The sequence below is a fragment of the Prunus persica genome, chromosome G7 (genome assembly GCF_000346465.2).
Source record: "Prunus persica cultivar Lovell chromosome G7, Prunus_persica_NCBIv2, whole genome shotgun sequence".
Lineage (NCBI taxonomy): Eukaryota > Viridiplantae > Streptophyta > Magnoliopsida > Rosales > Rosaceae > Prunus > Prunus persica.
Window position 1 is genome coordinate 8,750,842 of NC_034015.1, and position 8,365 is coordinate 8,759,206.

The 8,365-nt window shown below is 40.3% G+C and overlaps 1 pseudogene; it reads right to left on the reverse strand.

The window, feature by feature from the left end:
* LOC109950371 lies at nucleotides 958–6,430 on the reverse strand (annotated as a pseudogene).

Sequence of the window (8,365 nt, forward strand, 5' to 3'; positions counted from 1 at the left end):
CTTCTCTTTTATAACACCCTAGGGCCGTGACTACATTGGTCACACTTCATTACCTCTTTTGATTAGTTACCAATACCCCCAAATTTATTTCTTTTCAACACTTGGGTTATGGCACTAATGATTCACTTTTGCTCCAAAAACCTTCCATTCTTTATAACTCTCTTTTGAAGATAACTTTAATTGCTCATAGAATAAGTAAGAATAAGAAAACAGAGGTTCATTATGGTAAGAATGGTTTACACAAAGAAAGGCTTAACGTAGGCTCAAATGGGTTGACTAGGGATGAATACATGTAGAGGGATTGTTAGAAAAGCTCAAACGGTTCAAACATGGCCTAAATCACTTCCTAAGCATTGTATGGCAACAAAATGTCTCAAGAGATATTCAAATAAGTTCTAGAGTACGAAACCAAGATCTGAGATAAGTAGAATTGCATATCGTCTCCAAGTAGCAAGAAATTGGACTAACTCGGCAAAGTGCTCAATAAGTGCAAGGATGACATGCAAGACAGAGTTAACTCAAAACCACACAAAGTCCTTAAACAATGACTATCAATTTCTGAGAAACCATATTAGTATTAGATCCAAGTCTTATCATAGGTGTTTGGAAGGATAACGAAACAAGACACAAAATCCTGCGTTTTTGGCCATTAGATACACTCAAAATTTTAAAATTTGACAATTTGAAAGAACATAACTAAATCATTCCCCCCAAACTTAAATGAAACATCGTCCTCAATGTTTAGAGTGTAAGAAAAAGCAATGCCACATAAATGAAAGGAAAGAAGACAAGGGAAAGACATAACCAAAGGTTAGATTTCAGAAAAACTCCCCTTTGAAGCGATTAGGATGCAAGCAAGCTTCCTCGCATTTCTATCTTCTCCTCATCACCTTGGGTTGCCTCCCAAGAAGTGCTAAGTTTCACGTCTTCAGCCGGACATCCAAACTCTGGTGAGCTTTAAGAGAGTGGTGGAGGCTCCTTGAGTTCTTGAGACCCAATATTGCCATCAAAGTTGGCATCGAAGTAAGGTTTCAACCGATGTCCATTCACCTTGAAGGTGCTGCCATCCTTAATGTTTTGAATCTCCACTGCGCCATGATTAAGCACATTAGTAATAACAAAAGGGCCAATCCACCAAGAACGAAGCTTACCTGGGAAGAGCTTAAGGCGTGAATTGAATAAGAGAACCTTCTGCCCTTTCTCAAACGTCTTCCTAAGAATTTTCTTGTCGTGATATTGCTTTGTTTTCTCCTTGTAAAGCTTCGCATTCTCATATGCTTCATGTCGCAACTCCTCCAGCTCATTGAGTTGAAGCCTCCTCTTCTCACCAGCGGCTTCCATATCAAAATTGAAGGCCTTGATTGCCCAATAAGCCCTGTGCTCAAGCTCCACTGGTAAGTGACAAGGTTTACTGAAAACAAGTCGATACGGAGACATACCTATAGGGGTCTTATAAGCAGTCCTATAAGCCCACAATGCATCATCCAAACGCATGGACCAATCCTTCCTTGTGGTGTTCACTGTCTTTTCAAGTATGTGCTTAATCTCCCTATTGCTTATCTCAACCTGCCCACTAGTTTGAGGATGATAGGGTGTTGCCACCTTATGCGTGATTCCATATTTCTTCAAGAGTGCTGCAAAAGCTTGGTTAACAAAGTGGGAGCCCCCATCACTAATGATTGCTCTAGGTGTGCCAAACCTTGTAAAAATATTTCCTTTGAGAAAACCGATCACAACCTTAGCATCATTAGTTCTAGTGGCAATGGCTTCCACCCATTTAGAAACATAATCGACTGCAATAAATATATATTCAAATCCATAAGAGGTAGGAAAAAGGCCCATGAAATCAATTCCCCAAACATCAAATATATCAATGATTAAGATATTGGTGAGAGGCATCTGATTTCTAGCATGTAAATTACCCATCTGTTGGCATCTATCACATGAAGCACAACAAACATAAGCATCCTTAAAAAGGGTAGGCCAAAAGAAACCTGATTGTAGCACTTTGCTGGCAGTCTTCTTTGCTCCAAAATGGCCTCCGCATGCGTGGGAGTGACAAAACTTCAGAATGCTCTTAAAATCACCTTCAGGCACACATCTTCGAATTACTTGGTCTGGACAATGCTTGAATAGATAGGGATCATCCCAAAAGTAGTATCTTGCTTGCTTCCTAAGCTTGTCACGTTGGAACGTAGATAACCCTGTAGGGAGTTCGTTAGTGCACAAATAGTTAACAATATCAGCAAACCAAGGCAATGGATTGAGAGAATTCAAAGCACAAATGGAGTAGAGTTGCTCATCAGGGAAGCTTTCACGCAATGACAATGAATCCTCCTCTTCGTTAGATACATGCACCAATCTACTCAAGTGATCAGCCACGACATTCTCACTTCCTTTCTTATCTTTTATCTCCAAGTTAAACTCTTGCAACAAGAGAATCCATCTAATGAGTCGTGGTTTGGCATCCTTCTTAGCTAACAAGTATTTCAATGCTGCATGATCAGTGTAAACAATAACCTTGTTAGTAATCAAATATGATCTGAACTTCTCTAAAGCAAATATGACGGCTAACAACTCCTACTCTGTGGTGGAATAGTTGAGTTGGGCATCGTTGAGGGTTCTACTAGCATAGTAGATGGCATGTGGCTTCTTATCAACTCGCTGTCCCAAAACGGCTCCAACAGCATAATCTAAGGCGTCACACATCAATTCAAAGGGCAAGCTCCAATCCGGTGGTATAATGATTGGGGCAGTTGTGAGCATCTTCTTCAAAGCATTGAAAGCATTCTCACAGTCTTGATCAAACACAAAATCCATGTCCTTGGCAAGGAGATTGCACATAGGCCTTGCAATCTTAGAAAAATCCTTAATGAAACGCCTATAGAAACCTGCATGGCCAAGGAAAGAACGTACTTCTTTGACAGAAGTAGGTGAGGGCATAGAGGCAATCAAATCAATCTTAGCTTTATCTACCTCAATTCCTTTACTAGAGATGACATGACCAAGAACTATGCCTTGGTTAACCATAAAATGACATTTTTCCCAATTAAGCACAAGGTTAGTATGTTCACATCTAGCCAACACCTTGGATAAGTTATGCAAGCATTGATCAAAAGAATCACCAAAGACAGAGAAGTCATCCATGAATACCTCAATGAACCTTTCTACCATGTCGGAGAAAATGCTCATCATGCACTTTTGAAAAGTGGCTGGGGCGTTACAGAGACCAAAAGGCATCCTCCTATAAGCGAAAGTGCCAAAGGGACATGTGAAGGTCGTCTTCTCTTGATCCTCTGGGGCTATGGCGATTTGGTTGTAGCCTGAATATCCATCAAGGAAGCAATAGTGGCTATGCCCAGCTAATCTCTCAAGCATTTAATCAATGAATGGAAGAGGAAAGTGATCTTTGCTTGTCGCTGTGTTGAGCTTCCTATAATCAATGCAAACTCTCCAGCCCGTGGTCATCCGTGTAGGTACAAGTTCATTTGCTTCATCCTTCACCACTGTGATACCTGACTTCTTGGGGACAACTTGCACTGGGCTCACCCATTTACTGTCAGAAATAGGGTAAATAATACCAACATTTAAAAGCTTAATTACCTCTTTTCTTACCACCTCCTTCATGTTCGGATTGAGACGTCTTTGGGCATCCCTCTTAGGCATTGCATTGTCTTCCAATAATATCTTGTGCATGCACAGTGTTGGGCTTATGCCTTTGATATCTGCAATGCTCCACCCAATTGCAGTTTTGTGCTCTTTTAGAACTCTCAAAAGCTTCTTTTCATCATTTGGTCCGAGATGTGAGGCAATGATAACAGGTAAAGTCTCATTTTCACCTAAATAAGCATATTTAAGGTGTTTTGGCAATTGCTTTAATTCCAACTCTGGTGCCTGCACAATAGAAGGTAAAACCTTATTAGTAGGTGGGGGTAATGATTCAAATTGGTTTGCATACCTCTTTCCAATTTCTATGTAGCTATCCATGCTGCAAACAAGCTTAAGAAGTAAAGGAGAGATCACAGCCTCTAAGCTGTCCACTTCTTCTTTCCTTATGCTTTGTGTGATGCATGCTTTAATGGGCTCCAAAGAACTCATTGGCAGTGCTTCTTTCACCAAAGTATCAATTGCATCAAGATGGAAAACTTCATGCTCATCACTTGGAAACTTGGAGGCTTCAAACACTTTGAATGCTATTGTCTCATCAAACACATTCATGGTCAATGTACCCTTCTTTAAATCAATAATAGCACCGGCAGTTGCCATGAATGGCCGACCTAGAATGAGTGGTAATTGATTGTCATGAATTGGTGCTTCTTCCATCTCCAACATCAAGAAATCTGCTGGCAAAATTAGCTCTTCCACTTTCACCAAAACATCTTCTAGAATGCCCTTAGGGTACCTAATAGTTCTATCTGCCAATTGAATGCTCACAGATGTGGCTTGCAACTCACCAAGGTTAAGTTTCTCATAAACATGATATGGCATAAGATTTATAGAAGCACCAAGATCAAGCAAAGCTTTTTAAAACTTAAAATCACCAACTATGCAAGGTATAGAAAACGAACCTGGATCCTTTAGCTTTGGAGGCAGCTTTCTTTGTAACACTGCACTTACCTCTTCACTCAATGCAACTTGTTCATGCTCTTTGAATCTCCTCTTGTTAGTGCATAGATCCTTCAAAATTTTTGCATACTTTGGAATCTGAGTAATGGCATTGAGCAATGGGATGTTGATTTGCACCTTCTTGAATGTTTCCATTATCTCATCCAAGCCTTGATCTTTCTTTGACTTTGATAACCTGCTGGGAAAGGGTGCAATAGGCCTAAAAGCATTAGTTGAAATTGGAACTTGATTAGCATTAGATGATACCTTAGGGCCTGTGCTCTTTCCAGGAGCATTGATGGACTGTTTGTTGGAAGCTGTGGGCTGCCCATGTGATGGCCGAATGATCTCCACGTTTTCTCCATCTTCTTGCTCTTCATTGGCATTTCCAACCTTATTATCAACTTGTTTACCACTTCTCAAGATGTGTACTGCTTTAGCATGCTCTTGATGCCTTGGATTCACCTCCGTTTGGCTTGGGAAAGTTCCGGATGCTCTATTGCTCATGGAGGATGCAATCTGCCCAACTTGCACTTCTAGTTTGTTCACTGCATTTTGAAGATTCTGATTGGTTTGCATCTGTTGCCCCATGAACTTCTTGAACATGTCTTGCAATTCTCCCATTTGATCACCCCTTTGCTCTTGCACTTGTTGGGGAGCTTGCTGGAATTGCCTTTGTTGTGTTTGGAATCCTGGGGGAGGTCCTTGAGATTGTGGGACATTTGGATTGTTGTTCCACCTGAAATTAGGATGATTTCTCCATCCCGGATTGTACGTGTTTGAATAAGGATCATTTTGAGGATTCCTTGCTTGAAGGGCATTTGCTTGTTCTAGCATGTGCTCCGCAAAAGATTGGTCTTGAACTTCCACTTTGTTTCCTAGAGGGCCAGTCACTGCCTGTTGAAGCAAAGAACACATAACATCAAGTTTTTGCAGCAATTTCATTATTAGTACTTACCTCAGAGACCACAGCTTTCATAGGAGCTCCTCTTCCTTTATTGTGGCTCCATTGTTGAGAGTTAGCACTCAAGGATTCAAAGAGAGTAAAAGCCTCATCTGCTGTTTTGTTCATCAGTCCTTCTCCACTTATTGCATCTACCATCATCCTTTCGGAATCAAGCAAACCTTCATAGAAAGATTGCATTTGCATCCAACTCTCAATGTTGTGGTATGGGCAAGAACTTATCATCTCCTTGTACCTCTCCCAACTTTCACGAAAAGCTTCTCCTTCCTTTTGTGTGAAACTAAGAATTTCCTTTCTAATCTTGTTAGTCTTTTGAGCCGGAAAAAATTTCTGCAAAAACTTATTAGAAAGCTCTTCCCAAGTATGAATTGAAGCATTAGGCAAAGAGTATAACCAAGACTTAGCTTTATCTTTTAAACTGAATGGGAATAGCCTCATCTTAATCTGCTCATCATCAAGGTTTTGAATTTTGATCGTAGCACATATTTCAAAGAATTGCTTAATATGCATGTAAGGATCCTCAGTGGTATTACCATAATAAGTTGGAAGAAGATGAATCATACCACTTTTAAGCTCAAACCTGTCAACTGTGAGTTGAGGATAGACGATGCACGAAGGTTGATCGGTGACTTTGGGAATGGAAAACTCACGCATGGGTTTTCTTGGTTGGACAACAAGCGCACCACCTTCTTCATCATTGTTGTTGTTCGGAATCTCTGCCATGTTGCTTGAACCTTCAGATTCATAACTTTTAGATTCAACGCTTGAAGAACTATAATTCCTCCTCAAACCAGCACGCACAACAGCGGTTCTTGGTGAAAGTGGCTCAGGTGAACTTTGCTCCTGGTCAGATTCGGACATGCACACACCAAGGACGTCAATTCAATGCTTTCAATGGAGATAACAACAAAATACAAAAAATGAATACTAAAAGAAAAACCGACGAAAAGAAACAAATGAAACAAACAAAAACAAAACAATCAAAGTAATCTAACTATAGCACCATCCTTACCGGTTCCCCGGCAACGACGCCAAAAACTTGTTGAGCCTATTCTTAACAACTAAAATGAGTTATTAAAAACAACAACTTTAATTCTCGCAAGTGCACGAACCGTTTATAGTATAGCTTATGTAAATACGAGGTCGATCCCACGGAGAATGGTAACTTGGTTCCAAGTTAAATTACTTAGAATGCTAGGAAAACATAGAACAAAGAAACTGACTAACTAGCTAAAGGCAAGGTTGAATTCAACAATGCCTCTTGCTAATTACTCAAGGTCTAGGACAGAATCCTAGCACCACACACGCACTCGAAATGGGGGGTTTTGTTGTTGAAATAAAAACAAGAAAGTGAAATGAAAGTGCTCGAAAGTAAACACTGGCAGCAATCAACAAGTTGTGAAACAATGATTGAGAGGTGTTAGAGCCTTGGAATCCATCACTAGTTTTCCTATCCAAGTTATGAATGCATAGAAATTGACTCAAGCTTCATTAACAATAGATTATCGCATACAAGCCTATGGTATCGAGGTGCAGGATGCATGATTCTCCTAAGGCATGTGATTATGCATGGTATCTACACAACACGTGATCTCTAATATGCAACCTAAGCATGGTATCTACTTAGAATAAAGCATACAAGAGTCATTAAGCTCCTTGAGAATATGATAATTACACAAGTCCTAGAACATGGTATCTGTCCTAGTCAACCTATGGTTATTAACCCCTTGAATGATTCTTAGGCCATTCATGTGTTGCTTGTGAAAGAAGAGTAGAATTGGTGAATCTAAACCCCTTCCCAATCTGTGCTAGATGCATAAAATCCTAGTTAGCTACTCCAAGAAAACATACATCAAGCACATAATAAACTGGAGATTAACAACCTGATAATAAAAGCAAGAAAATCAATTAACTATAAAATCATCCATAACATTGAATATTCATGACTAGGGCTTCATCCTAAGCCCTAACTAAATGGATTAGTTAGACATAACTATGAATATAGAAAATAAGAAATACATAGATAGGATAAAGAGAGGAGAAGAACTAGATGATGGCAGCAAGGAAGTTCCCAGGACAGCTCCAAGCTCCCTTGACAGCTCCAAGCTCCCTTCTCTCTTTGTGGTGAATCTGAATGTGTGTATGAGAGTAATGGATGAAGTGAATGTGTGTGTCTGCCCTCTCTACTTGAATGAGTGTGCAACTCTCTATTTATAGAGGGCAATTTCGTGCTCCCCTTTGGCTGGTGAAGCACACCTCTCTTAGCTGCTCCCAACTGCTCCAGCTGCCCATACTTGCCAACTGCTCCAGCTGCCCATACTTGCCAACTACTCCAGCTGACAAATACATGCTTTGGTATGGTTTCTTTATGGAAAGCTTGACTTTTGTACATCTTTCTGAGCTTCTGAGTTGATTTGACTCCCATGTGTGGCTGCCCATACAGCACATGGCTCTAGGGATGTAGCCACATTAAATGTGATGGCAGCCAACATGACATTTCTGTGAATTTGGTTCAGTCTTTGACGTGTTGAGGGCTCCAGATTTATCCAATTGGGCTGAAATTTGGATATGTTATAATAGACACCCATAGGAACAACTTCTATGAAGGATGTCTCCTCATTCGACCTGTGTAAATTACTGAAATGAGGCCTGCAAGATGACCTACGAAACTGGACTGACAAGGAGTGTGGCACAAATTGATTTTGTCTTTAAGCTCATATTCCTCTTGTGCCACTCAGCCCTTAACATGCATGAATTGTATCAAATGTCATCCCCTTGCTGTCTTAACCTACAAAG